The following is a 20553-nucleotide window of genomic DNA, read 5'->3' on the forward strand; positions in this document are numbered from 1 at the left end:
CCGTCAGCAAACCGAGCACAAAGGGGAGAGAAATGGCAGTGAAACACTCCCACACAGACCACACATACCCCACACACACAGTGAAGGCTACACACGTGCACACACAACATACATCACCCAATACACACACAAAGCCATGCATATACGTACCAAACATACAGCACAACGGACAACACCACCTACACATCCCATTACCACACAATGACAACTACCCCACAAACACCTCAACGCTGGCATAGACGGCAACGTTGTGCGACACCACACATACACACACACCATGAACTCCATATAGCAATGACACACAATCAATAGCTGTGAACACACATCCAAACAATCTTACAGGTAACACAAAACGTAAACCAACAATCAAGGAAATACACACATCCAGCACTAGAAACACGGACGCACACAACACCCCATACAAACACACAAGCAAGCAGACACACACATCACAACATCCCCATGGCCCAAACCATCTACCAAGTGCATGCAACAACACAGACACAATCCATACACAGACCTCACCTTTGCATACATATGTCACACCACCATGTAGAAGGAAACCAGGACAAGCATCTTATCTTGCCAACCACAGCAATGTGGGCAGTTGTATTCAAACAATAAACTATACACAAAAAGTGCCAATGACAAGTCCAAATGTCCAATTCAGCAGGACATATTGTCCATCAATATGGGTACAACTTGACTCCTGATTGAAGCTAGGCCTCCACTTCCCATGGGCAGCAATGGGACAGGCAGGCACCTCAGGGGTGTTGGGGTGGTGGGGGAGGTTTGGATGTGGAAGGGGCACTTTTTGGCTTGGGCTTGGGAGGGGTGACCTTGGCACTGGGAGGGGTGGATGTTTTGTTGGGTGGAGGAGCAGGAGAAACACCAGTGCGAGGACCCAAGGAATGGGAGGTGGAAGGGCCTGAGAGAGGCAGGGGGACACGCTGTTTATGGGGAAGACAGGGTGGGAGAGTAGTAGGGAAGAGGTCAAGGGCGGCAAGGAAAACTCTCTTAGGTACACGGGGCAGTCACATGATTGAGTGTGGGGAGTGGAAGTAGAGGGAGTGTTCATCTGATGTGTTTGTGTGCTGTACGTGGATGCTGGTGTGTGCAGTGTCTGGATGTGTGTGGTGGCTGAATGTTGGGTGGGTGAGTGGGTACGTATGCATTTCGTGGGAGGAGGCAGAGATGCAGGGAGTGGGAATGGGTGATGTGTGAGTGAATGTTGAGGTGGTGTGTGCAATTGAGGTGGATGTGCTACAGGTGGCAGAGTCGGTAGTTGTGGTGATGGCAGATGTGGTGTGTGGGGTGTGACTGTGAGTCTGCTGTTGTGGTGATTGAGGGGATGACAGGAATGACAGCAGGACCAATGTGTGATGATGCTGTGCTGGCAGGTATGAGTGGAGATGTGACTGTACGTTAGGAGGTGGTGGGAGAAGTGTCTGTTGTGTCTGCGGATGTGTGTTGTGTGTGTGCATTCCTGTGTGAACATTTGTGATACCCATGTCTGTCTTTGTGCACCTTGTCTGTTCTACTGGGTGTATGCATGTGTGTTGGTGTGCATGGATGGGTGAAGGGAGAGGGCACGTGGATTGGGAACAGGTAGCTGGAGGGGGGACGGAAGATGAAGGGACACTGGCTGCCATCAACGAAGAGGCCAGAGCCTGAAACGATCTCTGGAGGCCAGACAAGGCACTGTGAATGCCTTTCAGGAAAGCATTGGTCTGCTGCATCTGGGATGCCAGTCCGTGGATGGCATTCACAATCGTTGTCTGCCCGACAGAGATGGACCTCAGGAGGTCAATATCCTCCTTATTGTGGGCAGCATGGCTGACTGGGGCAGGGGCAGAGGTGCCTGAGGCAAAGGAGACGCCCACCCTCCTGGGTGAGCAGGCACCAGTAACTGGGTGGGGTGCTACAAGGGGGGTGGTGCTGGAAAGGGGGGTGGCAGACAACAATGGTGTTGGTGTGGTACCAGAAGGGTCCGCCACTGCCAGGGAGCCTCCATCGGAGGAGGAATCTGAGTCAGATGTTGTGGCAGCTCCAGTCTCCCCTTAGTGCTTCCCTTGCCCTCCATCCCACTGGTCCCCTTGCCTTCACTGCTGTCCGCCTCCTGGGTCCTGTGGGCTGCAGCATCCCCACTGGCCAGTGCCCTTCCTCCATTGCCAGATGATGCTAATGCACATATAGACAGAGGAGGAGAGAGAAAAGGAGGGTAGCAGAAACAGAAAGGGAGGAAAATATTAGAACCTACACATCGACTTCACATACAAATAGAGTCATGCAAGCTATGTCCAAACCCATACCAACCCTGCAGACCAAACTCTTGCATGAAGACAACTAAATCTCCATCAATGCCAAAATGACTACCCCTAGAATCAAGCCCAAGATGATACCCAATCACATGTCATCCACTACAGGATGATACTAATCTAAGCAGGGAGGGACTCAGAACATTAACTAACTTATAGGAATGTGAGGAGTACACTTGGTACAGAGGATCCATTTTAGGAAGTGATGCATCTGTAACCTTCACTCAACATGCCTGTCATTACCCATATACAGTGCCATCATGACCACTTCAAACTACTACAGTACATGAAGAGATGGAGGATGCAGTAATTGACATGATAGCAGACTTGAGAGACCCACACCTACAGCTGAACATGTGTCACTGTACCACCACTACTCATCCTACAGGGCTCAACATAGCGACGATCACACACTCCTAATAGATGGGTGTGGCAACAAGGACTGTACATTCCCTAAATCACATCTGACTACATTCATTCCAAGTCCAAGGAGGGTGACACTGCACAACCATGCAGTAGTGACCTGACAGTAAACACTTACCCCCTTGTGGTTGCTGTGCTGCCTTCAAGCGCCCATCCAACTCAGGGTACGCCACCACCAGTATGCAGGCCATTAGGGGGGTCAGGGTCCGACATGCACCCCTCCCACGTTGGGAGGCCATCCCCAGCTGGGCCTCTGTGTTCTTCCGGGCCCAGCGACACAGGTACTCCCACCACCCCCTGCAGTGGGTGCTCTGCTGGCAAAGGACCCCCAGGGTCCGCACTTCCTTGGCGATGGCTCGTCACAATCCTTTCTTCTGGTGGGCGCTGGCCTGATTGGGAAACAATGAGAAAAGGGGGGACAAGATGTAAATGATACCAATCCAGCAGTAAGCATTGGCGACACACAACGAACACTGCTCATGCACACTGGCAATATCCCACACATATCATATACATGCTACACACCTGATCAGTCATGACATGTCAATGTGCCCACACATACATTGTCAAACAACACCCAACTTGTGGGACCAAGGACGTTGTACTGACCTGTTGTCCTGGAGCTCCGTACAACCGCCCACACAGGGGTAGGACCCCTTCCACCAGTTTTTCCAGCTCCTCTGTTGAGAAGGCTGGGGCCCTTTCCCCTGCAGTGTGTGCCATTGTTGCTCCACGAGACAGTACACAGCAGCACACAAAGTGGAGGTCTGTCTAGCCCGAATGCTAGGAGCCAAGTGAGCTGTCCCACACAAAAGGGCAGTTACGACCGCAGAGGTCATGACCGTCACCGCTGGCGGTGATCGTCATTGGTCCCAGTCTTCCATAGACATCAGTGTTAAACAATGATGAGTTGCACGACGGTTCTGACTGCACTCCACCATGACAACTTCCGCCGGTGGAACAAGGTCACTTCCAGCAGTACAATGCATGCCAGACACGTGGATGCCATTTTAGTTTGTGACATTACTGTCCTGAGTTTACACAGCGTATCTACCTGCCTGTCCTCACAAATACATACTTCAGGTCTGACATGGTGAATATAGACACATGTAGTGCGTGTCTAGTGAAATTTACAGACTTGTCACAACAATTGTCAGCATATTTGATCAGTATGGTAAAACACAGGAAAGGTGAAGGTGTATATGTCCTGTATACGTCCATTCACACAGGAATCATGTGCCATCTTCTGGTTAGGTGCGAAGGGTAGAGTAATGTGTACTCACACATTACAGACAACTTGAATGACTATTACATAATGACTGTTGTGTGTCATACTGTATAGGCTACATTGTGACGGATATCCTGATTGGTGTTTGTATCCCCGCACAGATTTGGCCACAATGGAGTGATGAGGAATGCACCAATTTACCGGCCACTCGTAGATCTTGAAACCATGGGAGAGCGCCACATCATCCTGACCTATCGACTGAACCGTTTGTGCATCAGGGAACTGGTCGCCCAGTTGAAGGCAGACCTCCTGCCAGGTTTGAGGAATCCCTATGTCATCCCTCCAACAGTCCAGGTGTTATCAGTCCTGCATTACCTGGTGAGTGGCTCATTTCAGGGCACAGTGGGACTGGCTGCAGGTTTTTCGCAGCTCAAGTTCTGTAAGGTGTTGCAGGATGTGCTGGATGCCCTCCTCAAGCATGTGCACAGATACATTAGGTTCCCACTACCTCCAGATGTTCCCACTGTGAAAGCAGCCTTCTACAACATCTCAAATGTCCCACATGTAATTAGGGCCACTGATGGGACTCACATTGCCCTGCTACCTCCGAGGATCAATGAACATCTCTACAGGAAAAGGAAGAGTACATATTCACTCAATATACAAGTTGTGTGTTTTGCAGATCAATACATTACACATGTGAACGCTAAATTCCCAGGATCAGTACACGATTCCTACATCTTGAGGAACAGTAATGTCCCTGCAATGATGTCACAGCTACAGGGAGAAAGAGCCTGGCTCATAGGTATGTGTACTGCTCTCCATGTCAGATGTCTATACCCCTCATGACACAGTCAGAACTCCGCCTAGCGATGTTCCCCATGGCCATGTTTCCTTTTCCACACAGGTGACTCCGGATACCCCAACCTGCCCTGGCTCCTGACACCTGTGAGACATCCAACTACATTAGGGAAGAACAGGTACAATGTGGCACATGGGCGGACGAGTCATGTGATTGAACGTACTTTCAGTCTCTTGAAAACCAGATTTCGTTGTCTCCATGTGTCTGGTGGTGCACTACAGTACAATCCAGGGAAAGTCTGCAAGATCATTGTTGCATGCTGCATGCTCCATAATCTGGCACTCAGAAGGCACATCCCACTGTTGGAGGAGGGGGGCGTCAATGCTGGAGCTGTGTTTGTGCCCGGTGACTCTGATGCTGAAGGGGAGGCTGACGAGGATGAGGCACATGACAACAGGACTGTCATGATTTGTCACTACTTTCCTTGATGTACAGGTATGTCTGCATTACATATCATCTGCACATGGGAGATGTATTGTTGAAGGCAATCTGTAGCCAGTATTTTCATGCTTTAATGTATGTGTGGGGACTGGAGCCTTAGACATTGGGTAACGACCTTGAAGGGTAGGTGACTCACCATGAGAGGTAGTGGAAATGCACAGCTGCTAAGTTCATTTGTGGAATGCTGGTGCCATTGCGGTACAGCCTTCACATTGTTGTGAAGGTTTAGGGTCCTCAGGCTGTCTATTTGGGAATATGTTAGGGGGACTTGTCCTGCTGCGTAGGCATATCATGCTTTGACATCTGCTGGGTGTCACGTACCTGTTCATGACTACTCAGAGATTGTGCAATTGAGGATGTTACCTATGTATCATCTTTCCTGTCCCACTCGTGTGTGAATGCCAATGCAGACCCTTACTTATGGGGTAACATAACTGCTGGGACACTCACCCTGTGTTTGTGTTCAACTGCTATTGATGTATGACTGTGGATTACATTCCTTACCACCTTGTACCTCATTCCATGTATTTATCCCTTTTCAGGTGACATCTCTGTTTGCAGTCTGCTTGCTGATTTGACTGTTGGCATAGTTGACAGTGGATGTTAAAACAAAATGGATGTACTTACACACCTGCTGCAGTATTTCACTACATCTGTAACTTGGACATTTAGGTTGTGTAGGCCTGTGTATTCTTTTGTTGTTCTTCAACATATTTTGCAATACTAACAAGAAAGAGACATGCACCATGACTTGTGATAATAGGTGTTTATTTAGTGTAGAATTTTACAGTCCAGAGGAGTGGGGTAGTGTTCTAGGTGATGAACAAAGTGGGTGGTCCATCTGTTAGGCTCATAGGTCCTGTGTCCATCTGCGTTGGAATGATGTGACCTTGGTATTGGACAGCCAACAGGGTGTAATAGTGGCACACAATGATGACATTTCTGAAGGGGGATCACTTCCTGGTGGGGGGATATGTCTTGGCCTGGGGTCCTGCAGAATGTCTGGATGGGCGATCTCTTTTACAGAGGGGTTCCTCAACTGCAGGGGTATGGGTGCTGTTGTCTTGTGGGTTCTCCTGCTCTGCCTCCATTCCAGTAGCAGGTGCTGATGTGAAGAGCAGTGGTGTTGACTGACTACTGGATGGGGCCTGCTGTTGGGTGGAGAATGTCTGCAGGATGAAGTTGATTTCCTTGAACACCCTAATATGGAGGCCATGGTGGCATTGTGTGCCTGGAACTGCTGCCTGGCCTCCTGATGGTATTCCTCCTGCAGCCTTTGTGTGTCTTGCAAGCTGGTGAGTATCTGGCCCAACTGGTCCTGCGTTTGCTGGTAGGCTCCCAGGACCCTGGAAGCAGCATCCTGGCCAGTTGTGTCCTGTACCTGCCTCATCCCTTGCCTCATGATTGTCCTCCCACTCACCCTTGCCCCGTGTGCCTGTGCCCCTGGTGCAGTGTGCCCCCTCTGACTGACAACAGGACCATCATTGTCTTGGGTTTTTAACGTTGACTCCTGTCCCTGTCCTGTGGGGCACACTGATGATTGTTGTGACTTTGGGACACAGGTATGGGAAGGTGGATTCTGCTATGCACTGGCTGCCACAGGGGAGGTGGTTTGAGTTGTGGGCAGGGTGAGGCTGGTGGGGGTGGACTGGCCACTCATGCCTGATGGGCTAGGTTCAATGTCCAAATCCAGACTTGCATGTGAATCCTTCCCTATTGGTGCTGCATCCAGGCCTGGGCTTCTTGTCGCTGGGCTCCTCTGCTGTGTGTCAGTACTTGGGAGACCTGTGAGAGGAAAGGTATTGTGTCAGATGATGTTATTATTGCGGTGACACACATGGTTGTATTCCCTCATTCACTGTATTTGCAGGGCAGTAATGGCATTTACAGTTTCCAGTCCACTGCTTGTGTTCCCATCTGTGGAAGTTTGCAATGGCCCTAATTTGCAGAACAGTTTACATTTGTCTTGCTACTGTCATTGCCATGTAGTACTGTGCATTCCTACCACCTATTGGTGATGGGGAGTGACATGGTTTAACATTCAATTGCAGAGATGTGATATGGACGTAGCAGTCAGGCAAGGGTAGGGAGTGTTGCATTGTGGAAGTTGTGGTACTTTCTGCTGTGTGAGGCCTACATGCACTAGGTTGTACTGTGAGGGAATGGCGTCAGTGGGGAGATGTGGCATGCAAGTGCGGGTATGGGGCCAGTGCTGGGATTGTGCACGTTCTGGTGGTTTGAGGCGGTGTGAAGGTTGTGGGGGTAGATGTTGTGCACAGGGACATGGTGGCCAGTGAGTACAGCAGACTTACCAGTGTCCAGTCCTGTAGCAATTCCCCTCAGCCCTTCTGGATGTAGTATGGCCAGGACCATCTCCTCCCACGGCGCCATTTCTGGGGGAGGTGGTGAGGGTCCGCCACCAGTCCTCATGATGGCCACTTGGTGCCTGGAAGCCATGGCCCGTACCTTCTCCTAAGGTCGTTCCAACTCTTCCTAATGTCCTTCCTTGTGCGTAGATGCTTCACCACTGCATTCACCCTGTTGACTATCCTCTGCCATAAGTCGTTCTTCCAGGCTATGGATGTCTGCTGGACCAGTGCCCCAAACAGTTGTGGCTCCAGTTTGACTATTTCTTCGACCACTACCCTGAGCTCCTCTTCTGTGGATCTTTTTTTTTTGTGGTGCCATGGTGGTTGTGTTGTAGATGGGGGTGTATGGTGTGCAGGGATTATGTGTGTGCTGTTTGCAGTTGTGAATATGTGTAATGGTATGTGCCTGTGCTCTGTGGTGTTTGTGTGCAGTGGTGTGTTACGTGATGCGTGCTTAGTATGGTGGTGCCTGTGGTATCTAGATACAGTGCCTATTGCAACGTGCTCTTCTCTTGCTATGTCAGTGTTTCTATTTGCAAAGGGTTCTGGCTATGTGTGGGGGTGTGTTTTGTGTGGGGGTGTTATCCTATCTGGTGCAGTGTTGCTGCAGTGGTGGCTACTTATTTTCTCACAGTGGTTTGGACCGCCAATGGATTAGTGCTGTGTTGGTTTCCACGATGCTGTTTTGTGAATCTGAAATTGCCAGGTGGCATTTTCTCGGCGTGGCGGTGGTGCAGCTGCCTCCTTCATTCTATCGTTTGGTGTTGTTTTTTCTGTCAAAATTTGCCGGTGTTGTGTTGGTCACTCGTAATGCGCAGCCTTCACTCCACCATTGCTAGCGGTGTATCGGCTGCCTTTTGCACGGTGGTCTTCGGAAATGACCGCCAAACTTGGAATGAGCACCTAAATCTGTACTTATGAAATTGTTTTGCTGGCCTAGAATGTGTATGGCTTCGGAACATGTAGTCAGAGACTGTGTTGCATGTTCTACTTCAGAGAAGGCATTACAAACTTTGCTAACTCCCATGTGAGATGGCTTTCTTACCAGGGAACCCTGGGAGATGGTGGCAATTTACATTATGGGCCCTGTGGGGGGATTCACATAAATTTATTTTGGTGTCAATTGATTTACTTTCACGTTGGCCTGTTGTGAGAATTATGGATAAGGCTGATACAGGTGCTGTTCTAGAATTTTTTGATTATGATTTTACATATGAGAGTTTTCCTTCATCAGTTGTGAGTGACAATGGCATACAGTTTCTTTCCAATAAAGCAAAATCATGTTTTGAAATAATTTATATAAAACATATAGCTACATCCCTGTATAATCCCATTGGAAATGGCATGGCAGAAAGATTTAACTGAGATTTAAAAGGTATAATTCAGTTAGCTATTAAAAATAAAGATGATTGGATTACACAAATAGGGAAGATGAATTGGGCTTATCAAGTCACATGCAATGACGATACTGGACTACCACCATTTGTAATCATGAGAGGGTGGACGCCAAGATCCAAATGTAATCCTGGATGTTTATTTGCCACGGTTGTGGAGTCATGGTCAAAGGATCAAGTAAGGAACAAATAGAAATGCCACATGACAAAAGTAAAAAGTATCGGAATGCTAAAGATGCTGTAAAACCTGTTAAAGTTGAGGTGGGTGACTGGGTATATGTCAAGAAACCTGAGTTGGTGTGTTAGGGAGAAAGTCAATTCTATGAACCTGAGGAGGTAGTTGAAGTGTTACAAAACGCTGTCAAGTTAAGAAATGGGAATGTATGGAATTTGAACAGGATTGCTATAGGCAGTAAATGTGATAACACTACAGGAAATGAGTTTGAATGGCTTCAGGATGAAATTGCGGAGTTTGAGACTGAGAATGAACCAGGAACAAGCGGTCTAACTAGGGAAACAGACTTTACACAGGAATCCATGCTAAATGAATGTAACATTGATAAGACAGATGTAGAACTAGAAAGCAGGATGAGCCGAGCCAGTTAGTAAAGATGTATTAAGTGGTTCTAATGAGAGTACCAATGTGGGACAAAAAATGGATTCAGTACTAAAAAAAAAATATTATTAGGGAAAGAAAGGCACTGTGTTGGTTAAGAGACTATATTGTCAACTATATCATCAACAACATGTAAATTATTGAGAAGCAACGGGTTGGAAAACGCCTTCTCTGCCAGGCCTTTTCCCCCTCTCGTGCTTAGGCCATGATAACTTTTCCTCCGCATAAGCTATCCACACCAAATTTGCGTCCTTTTTTCCAATATCCTAGGGATTCTAAAGGTACCCAGATTTTGTGGGTTCCTCTGGGGAAGACCAAGAAATTAGCCAAAATACAGTTAAAATGTGTTTTCTTTTTGGGAAAAATTGGAAAACGTGCTGCAGAAGAAAGCATCTGGTTGTTTTCCTGTGAATGGCATCAACAAAGGGTTTGTGGTGCTAAAATTACTATCTTCGAAGCTTTCAGGAACAGGCAGACGTGAATCAGAAAAACACATTTTTCAACACAATTTTTGCATTTTACTGGGACATGCCCCATTTTTACTATTTTTGTGCTTTCAGCCTCCTTCCAGTTAGTGAAAGAAATGGGACTGAAACCAATGGTAGATCCTGGACAGCTAAACATTTCCGAAAAGTAGACACAATTTTGAATTCAGCAAGGGATTATTTGTGTAGATCCTTCAAGGTTTTCCAACAGAAAGTAGCAGCTGAAATAAAGAAATATTGAAATTGAGTTGGAAAAAAACAGCCATTTCTGTCCACATTTTCTTCTGTAACTTTTTCCAGCTATGGCAGATTTTTTAAAGCAATATACTGTTACATCTGCTGGATGCTTCTGGTTGTGGAGATATATAGGGCTCGTAAGCTCATCAAGAACCCTAGATACCCAGAGCCAATAAATGAGCCGCACCTTGCAATGGGTTTTTATTGTATACTGAGTATACAGCAATTCATTTGGTAAAATATAAAGAGTGAAAAATAGGTATCAAGGAAACCTTTGTATTTCTGAAATGGACACAAGTTAAGGTGTTGCAGAGCAGTGGTTATTTGCACATCACTGAATTTGGGGGTCCCCATATTAGCTTGTGAATCATAGGGCATTTCTCAAATATACTTCTTTCTTACACACTGTACGTTTGGAATGAAAAAAATTAGAAAAAGACAATGGGCAATAACACTTGTCCTTCTCTTCTGGGTTTCCCCAAGTCTCCCAATAAAAATGGTACCTCACTTGTGTGGGTAGGCTTAGTGCCCGCATCAGGAAACTCCCCAAAACGCAACATGGACACATCACATTTTTACATTGAAATTTGACATGGTTTTTGGAAACTGCCTAGCTGGGGAGTTTGGCCTCTAGCTCAGTCGGCACCTACCGAAACCTAGCAAACCTGTGCATTTTTTTAAACTAGGGGAATCCAGGATTGGGTGACTTGTGGGACTCTCACCAGGTTCTGTTACCAAGAATCCTTTGCAAACCTCAAAACATGGCAAAAAAACACTTTTTCGTCAAATGTCGGTGATGGAAAGTTCTGAAATCTGAGGGGAGCCACAAACTTCCTTTCCCCCTGCATTTCCCTAAGTGTCCCAATAAAAATGTTACCTCACTTGTGTAGTTAGGCCTAGTGTCCGAGACAGGAAATGCCCCAAAACACAACGTGGACATGTCACATTTTTCTAATGAAAGCTGACCTGTTTTTTGCAAAGTGCTTAGCTGTGGATTTTGGCCTCTAGCTCAGCTGGCACCTATGGAAACCTATAAAATCTATACATTTGTGAAAACTAGACACCTAGGGGAATTCAGAATGGGGTGACTTTTGGGGCTCTCATAAGGTTCTGGCACCCTGAATCCTTTGCAAACCTCGAAATCTGTCTAAAAAAACACTTTTCCCTCACATTTCGGTGCTGCAAAGTTCTGGAATCTGAGAGGGGCCACAAACTTCCTTCCACCCCCAAGTCTCTGGATAAAAATGGTACCTCACTTATGTGGGTAGGCCCAGTGCCCGCGAAAGGAAATGCCCCAAAATGCACCATGGCCACATCACATTTTTACATTGAAAACTGACGTGTTTTCTGGAAAGTGCCTAGCTGTGGATTTTGGCCTCTAGCTCAGCCAGCATATAAATAAAACTACCAAACCTGTGCATTTTTAAACACTAGACACCTAGGGGAACCCAGAATGCAGTAACTCGTGGTGGTCTCACCAGGTTCTGTAACCCAGAATTCTTTGCAAACCTCAAGACTTGGCAAAAAAATACTTTTTCCTCAAATTTTGGTGATGGAAAGTTCTTGAATCTGGAAGGAGCTACAAACATCCACCCAGCATTCCCCGGAGTCTCCTTATAAAAATGGTACCCCACTTGTGTTGGTAAGCATAGTGCCGGCGACAGGAAAGGCCTGAAACACAACATGAACTCATCACATTTTTCTAATGAAAACTGACCTGTTTTTTGCAAAGTTCGTAGCTGTGGATTTTGGCCTGTAGCTCAGCTAGCAACTAGAGAAATCTAGCACACCATTGCATTTTTTGAAAACTAGACACCTAGGGGAATCCAGAATGGGGTGACTTGTGGGGCTGTCACTGGGTTCTGTTACACAGAATCCTTTGCAAACCTCAAAATGAGGCTAGAAAACATGTTTTCCTCACAGTTTAATGTCGTAAAGTTCTGTCATCTGAGAAGAGCCACACACTTCCTTCCACCCAGCATTCCCCTACATGTCCCAATAAAAATGGTATCTCACTTGTATGGGTAGGCCTAGTGCCCGCAACAGGGAAGGGTCCAAAACACAACATGGACACATCAGAATTATCTATTACAAAAGTTTTGTTTTTCAAGGGGGGCAGCTGCATTTTTGGTCCTGGGCTCAGCAGCCATCTAGGGAAACCTACCAAACCCAGACATTTCTGAAAACTAGACACTCAAGGGAGTTAGGGAACCTCAAATTTAGCTAAAATATCACACTTTCCTCACATTTCTGTGTGGGATCACTTCATTAGCACAAATTTCCTACCACCCAACGTACACCTCGGTCTCCTGATAAAAATTATACTTCACTTGTGTAGGTGGGCCAAGTTCCTGTGAAAAGGAAGGGCTAAAAACATGTTGAAATTGAGAGGGAACGAAAGCCGGTACAAAAGGTCAGTTTGAAGAAAAAACATTTTTAGGCTGACAAGTAGAGCAAACTTTTTAGCAGTAAAAATGCTACAATGCTGGGTGGCAGGAATTTTGTTGATTCCAGTGGATTCCAGAAGGTTCCACCACAAAAATGTAGGGAAAATGTGTGATTTCAAGCAAAGTTGGAGATTTGCAAGGCATTGTGGGTACGAAAATGGTGTGGGTGCATGTGAAGCACACCACCCTGGACTCACCCAGATATTTAGTTTTCAGATGTGTCTAGGTCTGGTAGATTGTTCTAGGTGGCAGCGTTCCAAAGTCCAAATAGTGCAGCCGCTCACCATTTCAATAAGGACGAAATTGGGAGGTAACCAAGCTTTCTTGGCCCAAATGTAAAATCAAAACCCCAAAATAATCAAATGTCCTCTTGCTTGCTATTAGTATAAAGATCCTTTAGTTTGCAGGGGAGCCTGAAAGACTGTTACCCCTTCAGTTGGGGTGGGGGAGGGGCATAACCCTGCCCATACTGATTGGCATCCTCCACCACTCAATTTTTTTTTTATTCCCTGGCATATAGTAGGCTTGCCTAAGGGGTCACCGCCATTATGTAAAATTAAAAAAAATATAATCCCTGGTGTCTAGTGGTTTCTGCCCCCCTTGGGGGCAGATTTGCCTAATAAAAATAGACCGATCTTCCCCCAAGGAGGGCAGAAACAGCCTAAATAAAAATGCCCCCGTTGGGGAGCGACCCTTGCCCAAGGGCCGCTCTCCTTATTTATAAGCACACAAAAAAATCCCTTGTGTTTAGCGATCCTCCTGCAGGAATGCTCAGAGAGACATGAAAATGAAAGAAAAGGACTTTCCTTTACTTTTCATCTCTCTCCGACCTCCCCATCCCCTGTCCAGAGGAGAAACTAATCAGTTTCTTTCTCAGACATGTCTTCCAGCGTGATGGGGGCGATCTCTGATGAGGTCAGTGCGCAATCGTGAGCTGACATCATCAGAACTGAGGTTGTAGGGGTGGCAGCAGAAGCAATTCCGCTGTCTTCGCTGCCCATGGCCATTGGGGGGAGCCCTGGCGCTCTCCCTGTGGGCTGGGTGCAGGACTTAACCATTATGTATATGGCACCGAAGGGGTTAAGAGACTATGGCCCTTATTATAAAAACCGTAGGCAGTAAAAACCGTCTACCGCCCCGTTGACGGCCGCCAAAAGACCGTCGCTGCAGCTACCAGCCGTCCACTGTATCATGACCACAGCTCGATTTCCACCAGAAGGATGGAGGAAATCCGGCTGTGGCCATGCCAGCAGATGATGGTAAGATGGCGCTGCTGCCAGCAGTAGCGCCACGCCTGTAGACCACCACCAGCCGTATTATGAGAAATAATACGGCCTGGCAGCGTCCTGTCTCCTGCTGGAGGACCCCCTAAACACAGGTAAGTGGGTTCTCCGACAGGGGAGGGGGGCAGGGGGTGTTGTGTGTGTGTGGGTGTGTGGGAATGTTTGTGTGTGCGTGTATGCGGGTGTGTGTTCCATGTCGAATGTGTGTGCATGTATGGATATGTGAGTGCATGTATGTTGTGTTCTGTGAATGCGTGTCTGCATGTATGTATGAAAGTGTGTGCGGATGTGTATGTGAATGGATGTATGCATGTGTGGGTGAATGTGGGAATGGGTGTGTGTATGCGTGTGTGCATGTGTGAAGGGAGGGGTGTGAATGAAGTAGGGGTTTGGAGAGGAAAGAGGGTATGGGGGAATCTAGAGAGGGGGGTGGGGTGGAGAAGACCTCTATCAGTGACAGGGTAGGGATTCCATGTCACTGATAGTGTGTACCGCAATGGTTTTCGTGGCAGTAAGGAAGCCACAAAAACCGTGGCGGTAGGCAGGGTCATTATCCCGCAGGCGGTGCAGTGATTGCCGCCGGGTTGGAGATTAATATCTCCAGCCCGACGGCCGTTACCGCCGTGGCGGTCGGTGTGGTACATTGTCATAATTAGGTGGAAAGTACCGCCAGCGTATTGGCAGTACTTTCTACCAGATTACCGCTAACCACCAGGGTCATAATGAGGGCCTATATTGTCAACAATATGTAAATTATTTAGATTTTTATTTCAAGTACAGATTATTACTATTGTTATGATATATTTTTCCCTACATATGTATTTTCCTTCTTGATGTTTCTTTTGGAGCATTGTTGTTTTTTTTTTTTTGTTGTTATGGGAGGGGAAGTGTGTGTTTTAGGGAGCTTTGTTATTAGAATGCTGGACTAGCTGGCATTCATAGAATGTATAGGTTTAAGGAGGTAGAATGTTTTACTGGCAGTTGTAGAGAGGACAGCTGGTGTAACGTGTGTCCTTTCGTGCTCCTCAACTCAATAAATTAATACTTGGATTTTATGCATCAGAGTGTTACTTCCTTAACACCCTGGTGTTATTCGAAGAGTTAGTGGTCCATTCAAGTCACTTTTGTGGGCCCCGGTTTCTGGGTATGTCTGTAGAAGGCCTTGCTTTATAATTCAGCCATTGTCATCGGCCTGCTCCTTGGTTGTCCTGGCATATCTGTCTTGGTCAGTCTGTGGCTTCTGGTTCTTTGTGTTTTTTCCCTGTGCCATGCATAAATAACTACATGTGGTCTACTTCCCAAGGTCTTCCTTTCGACTCTTTCTGGTTTCCTGATACTCTATGATTACTCTGCTAGTCCACACTTTGGATAAGTAGGGGATTGCACTGCTTTGTTTACCTGTTCTTGGATCGCTTAATCATGTAGGGGCCACATTTTTTATGGCTTCCCAGCTGGTCTGAATTGGCCTGGTTTGCTGTTTTGTCTGTCTTTGGGTGTCTAACTTTCAAGTGTTCTCTTGCAGTCGCTTGTGATATGGAGCGGTCTTTGCCTTGAATGGACTCACCAGGGCAACTGAAGGGGGTTTCATTTGAGTATTTGGATAGTATGGTGTGTGTCGTCTGTTTACAGTGCAATTTTGACTCTATTTGCTACAGTTGGAACACATTGGGATCTGCTGCTCTTTGGTTTCTGCTGGAACAAATTGTCTCCATTTCAGTCCCTGTTTTTATACCTGCCCCTTTGTTGCTACTATTTTTCCTGGCTTTTGATCTTTAGTAGTATATCGGTGTCTTTAGTTGCTTCGCCTGGGAGGCTCTCTTTCGCGGGGCCGATTAATGGGTATGATTTTGCTTTGTGCATCTCTTACCGATCTAAGGAATACATGACTTATTACAATGTTCTTCATTTGGAACACATAACAGTGTTTCTCACATTTTGGCTGGTGCTCGTTGCCAGCAAAATTCTTCCAGGCCTACTGAATGTGTTCTCAATAGCAGGTGTTTCAATGCAAGGAAACAGCGTCTCACTAGATTAAATCATGTTACTGGGTGGAAACAAGCCTAGGTGACACATTCTGCTAAATTGCTGTACTGAATGCTGTGCAGTCTGGCCCAATAAACATGCCAGACTAGGAGCTGTAATTACGAACTACTCAGAGGCTGTAAATTTCACTTTTTGGGCAAAATCCGCAAGGAGCCAAGTAAGCGGCTCCACCACCTAATTACTGAGCTTGAAATGTAATGTAATTGAAAGGGCTGTGTGGGATCATTTACAGAGAACACCACAAACTGTTCAAGACAGATGCACAGGTCTTTTCTTGTAATTCCAGGATTTTAATGTTAAACCCAAACACAGACCAGTTGTGATCTCGGGTGAGCGCATGCAGCCTGACCAGAATTCTGGGAGAGGTTACTGATCAATGAGGAACATCATGTTTTACCCCAAAAAGTGTACCTCGTAATTGAAGCATTAAAAGTGGCCACCTAATTCTAGTGAGGCAGGTACTAGCAGCTACTGTGCCAATCTCAATTATGAGCTCACAGGAATAGTGTGGATGTGTTTTACTTCATCTAGTGATTTTGGTTGAATAAAGCAGCCAAAATATGTGTTTGAAAGCCCATGACAAAATGAGAAATTACCAGGGAAATAGCACCCAGAATTACCGATTTTCCTTTAATTCCTAATTTCTTAGTAAACTCTCAGAACGAACTCTTTGGGTCAGATTTTCCTTGCCCTTAGAGTAACTGGGCCCACTATCGATCACTCTGGGGCTACCTCTTAATGCCTCTCGTAATGAGGACCTTAAAGGGGAAGCTACAGGAACTGTCTTATCATTAGAGGTTGTTATTGTTGTACAGCCCTTTAAAATTAACCCGATCTAAATGTTCCCTTTATATACTGTTCATATATAGCATTTGCCCTGCTTCAAATGCTGCTAGTTTTGGCAGAAAATGGTACTTGAGATACAGGCCACAGTCTTTAGACAAAAAACACACATATTGGATAAGACAGTAAGGAATAAACGTGTTGCAATGAATAATTTATCCAATAGCACATCTTGCTTTAAAGACCTGACATTAATGTTCTTTTTTTTAAAGATTTACCCCCAAATTGCTTATTGTTGCCCAGAGCGCTCATGTGATCTGAATGTACAAGATATGAGAGAAATTTACATTTACGTCTCCTCCGCTCCCACTGATGGGAGGGACACAACCGACCCTCCTTTCCCATTGCTCGTCGTATGACCTCATGGCACCCACAGCAGACCAGTGCGTACCCCACCTCTAAACTTGTCAGTGAGCCTTGGCACTATTGTTTTAATTCTGAAGTTAGGGCTTAGAATGATATGTACAGGGTGCTTATAATTATAATTCACAACTCTTTTGATGCTCCCTTGCTTGCTCCCACGGGTCTTTACCTTTAGTTGAGTGTTCTCTATCCCACCCAAATGACCTAGGCTTTGAAAAAGAAACTTTTACCAAACTGTTAAAATCTCTACATGGGGGCTTCTGAATGACCCACCACATTTTTCACTTACCATGTGACAACTGAGCACAGCCCCTCACTGGTCCTTTTGCTAGCCAGACATTGCAGCGTGACCTCACTGATGTTTCAGACGGGGTACAGAGGATGTCCTATTTAAGACCTTGATTGTGCATGCCCTGACTAGGCAAATACACCTATTACATCCATTAAAATACTGTATGCTTTGCTTGGGAATTTAATGGGGATGATAAGAAGTACTTTCCACAAATTCTCTCCTTTCAAATGGATTTGGTTCTTTCTGAGCCGAACTCCATTTGTCCAGTATGTATCCGGTATATTCCTTATTCTACGTCCTAAATTACAAATAGAGTTAAATTCTGGTCCCTGCCACTTCTCTAGCCAGGAACGGAAATCAGATTTTTGTGACAATTATCGCACTCCCGCAGTTTTTCTCTGGCAGATTTAATTCTGCACATAATCCTGGAGAAATTTGTCAGGGTGGGAAATACCTGGAAAAGAGGCAGTGCAAGCAGAATTTAATGAATTAAGTTCCATTTCCACATGTTAGTATTTCCAAGTGAAACCTTTGGAATTTGGCATACTTACTGCACCTGGTACCACTCACCATTGGGTAGCACAATTTACCTGGTGTAGTAAATACCTCAACGCCATACAACATGTCTATCACAGCCAATATCGGCAGGATTGGCCTGCCGATGTGTAACAAGGGGAAATGCAGGTGTTTAAACTCCAGCAGACCTGGTAACTTCCAGGAGAGGTACACCGACCCTTGCAAGCGCGACCCAGGCAGAAACAGGGGTATATGCAATGTTCGTTATTTTCTGGGCCACTCATATTTGAGGTCTAGAAGGACTGTTGCCTGCCTTCCCTGATATCTGAGCTGTCATGCTACGGTATAAGCCACATTAAATCATTCATAGGAAACTGTTATTACATACATATTTACTGCACACTCTTACAGTTCCAGACCTAACCTCACCCTGGAGCAACATGACAAAGAAGTCACTGGCTTGTCATAGATTTTCCATATAGAGTGGGGGTCTCTTATTTCTGCTCAGTACTAGTCCACTCGAAGTAAACCCCACCTATTTCTAAATAACATGTAATTGTAATTAAAAATAAATATAAAGTCCAAGAAGCCGTCACGTAACAAGACTTGGAACAGAACACGTCTCAGCCGAGCACACTCCTCCGGTGTTTTTTTGTTTTGTTTCTGATGCCGAGGCTTTTTCCACCTGGCATACTTATTAAAAAGATGAAAAAGTTCCCCTGGAGCCGGCAGAGATATTTTTGAAGGCATGACACAGAGGAGTGTCACCTGTTCTACTGCTCTCTGTGAGTGGGTGGCGCTGCCGTTGTGTTTTTCTTGTCTGGCGGCCAAGCATTACCAGGACAGTGTGTTCAGTGAGAGAGGATCAGTGCCAGCACGTACTCCCTGTCGCCGCTGGACAGGAGGCCGCAGGGAGATGACAGTGAAACGGAGGGCAGGCTGAGAAATCACTGAAAACAGTATGCATTATCTGACAGGAGAGGAAGACCACTGGGCTACGCTTCATTTATTTTAAGATCTGCTCCTAAAATAGCACATCCAATGCAGTCTCCTGCTTACCCTTTTTTTCTAACCTAGGTGTGCACCTTGAATTATGGAACCTGTAAGGTCTGACCGAGCGACAGCTGAGCACATAGCCAACAACATGTAATAACAAAAAAAACAAAAATAAAAAATATAAACATACATGCCTACCTACGGGGATTCTGGTCAGCCCTCTTCATCCAGTGCCCAATTCAACATTCACAATGTGCCTCTGCCCACCACAGACACAGAATGAGGCAATGTTGCAGCACAATTTAGCCGCTAACTCCCTTGCACCACGAGTGATGGCATTTTGTCTGATCGTATACTTGCACTTTTCCCTAATTAAAGTGCACTTCGGTGCCAGGACTGGTGAACCAATACATTATTTTCAATCCGTTTTTATTACAATCCTTTTATCTTTTTTTTATTTTTTTAGTTATGCATGTGTGTTGCAGCTATGTCTTCAGGTTACAATTATTCAAAGTCAGTAGTACCTTCTCTATGTGCCATTAAGAATCATATTTTCCTGTTATGTGCGTTAGAACTAAAAAAGAGTTACTATACATGTTCAAAATACACTTGCTTGCTACGAAGCACCTGCACTGTATTGTCATTTTTAATGTAAAATTCCTCTTCTTTTTTTTAATGACATACCTTTGAAATAATTTAACTAAAGTGTAACCATCTCCTTAACTTGCCAAAGTCTTATCTTTTGGCTTTCTCTGTGCTTGCTACTGTGGATGTCTTCAATTCCTTCTTTTTTCATTAAGCATGAAGCTCTTTAAATGTGAGTAGTACCCTTAAGGAAGTCTGTTCGCAGGCTCATCTTCTCTCTTTCCTCCTACGTGCTAGATTGTATTGTGCCGTTTCCAGGATTGTTATTTGATCTGTGGTCCTTTGTAGTTAACCCGGGCGTATTTCTTCAAATGTAGATTTAACGGTGATGTGACCTCCGAACAGGAGAGTTTTTTACAGATGTGATATTCAGAACTGGGCGGAAAACATGTAATGAGCACAATGTTCCAGATGGGATCTCATCAGTGATGTACACTGGCGGAATAACTAGCTAACTAGTTGATTATACCTATGCCATTAATCTCTTTATGTTTTCCGAATATGTTGCCACACTCTTTCTATACTTTGTCATAAATAGATTTAAGACAACACCACCAATCTTGATTGGTTATCTTTCTGTCATGTATCCTTACCCAGATGCCAAAGCAAAGGGTCATGCAACCTACGATTGCTTCCTGTTTGGTATTTTGGGGTCGGGAAACAGCAGGAGCCAACAGGTATCTTGCAAAGTCTTCAAATCACCTCTCAACTCTCACTCAACAAAACAGATAGTTACGATGTCATACAACCTC

This window comes from Pleurodeles waltl, chromosome 7, assembly GCF_031143425.1.
Source record: "Pleurodeles waltl isolate 20211129_DDA chromosome 7, aPleWal1.hap1.20221129, whole genome shotgun sequence".
Classification (NCBI taxonomy): Eukaryota; Metazoa; Chordata; class Amphibia; order Caudata; family Salamandridae; genus Pleurodeles; species Pleurodeles waltl.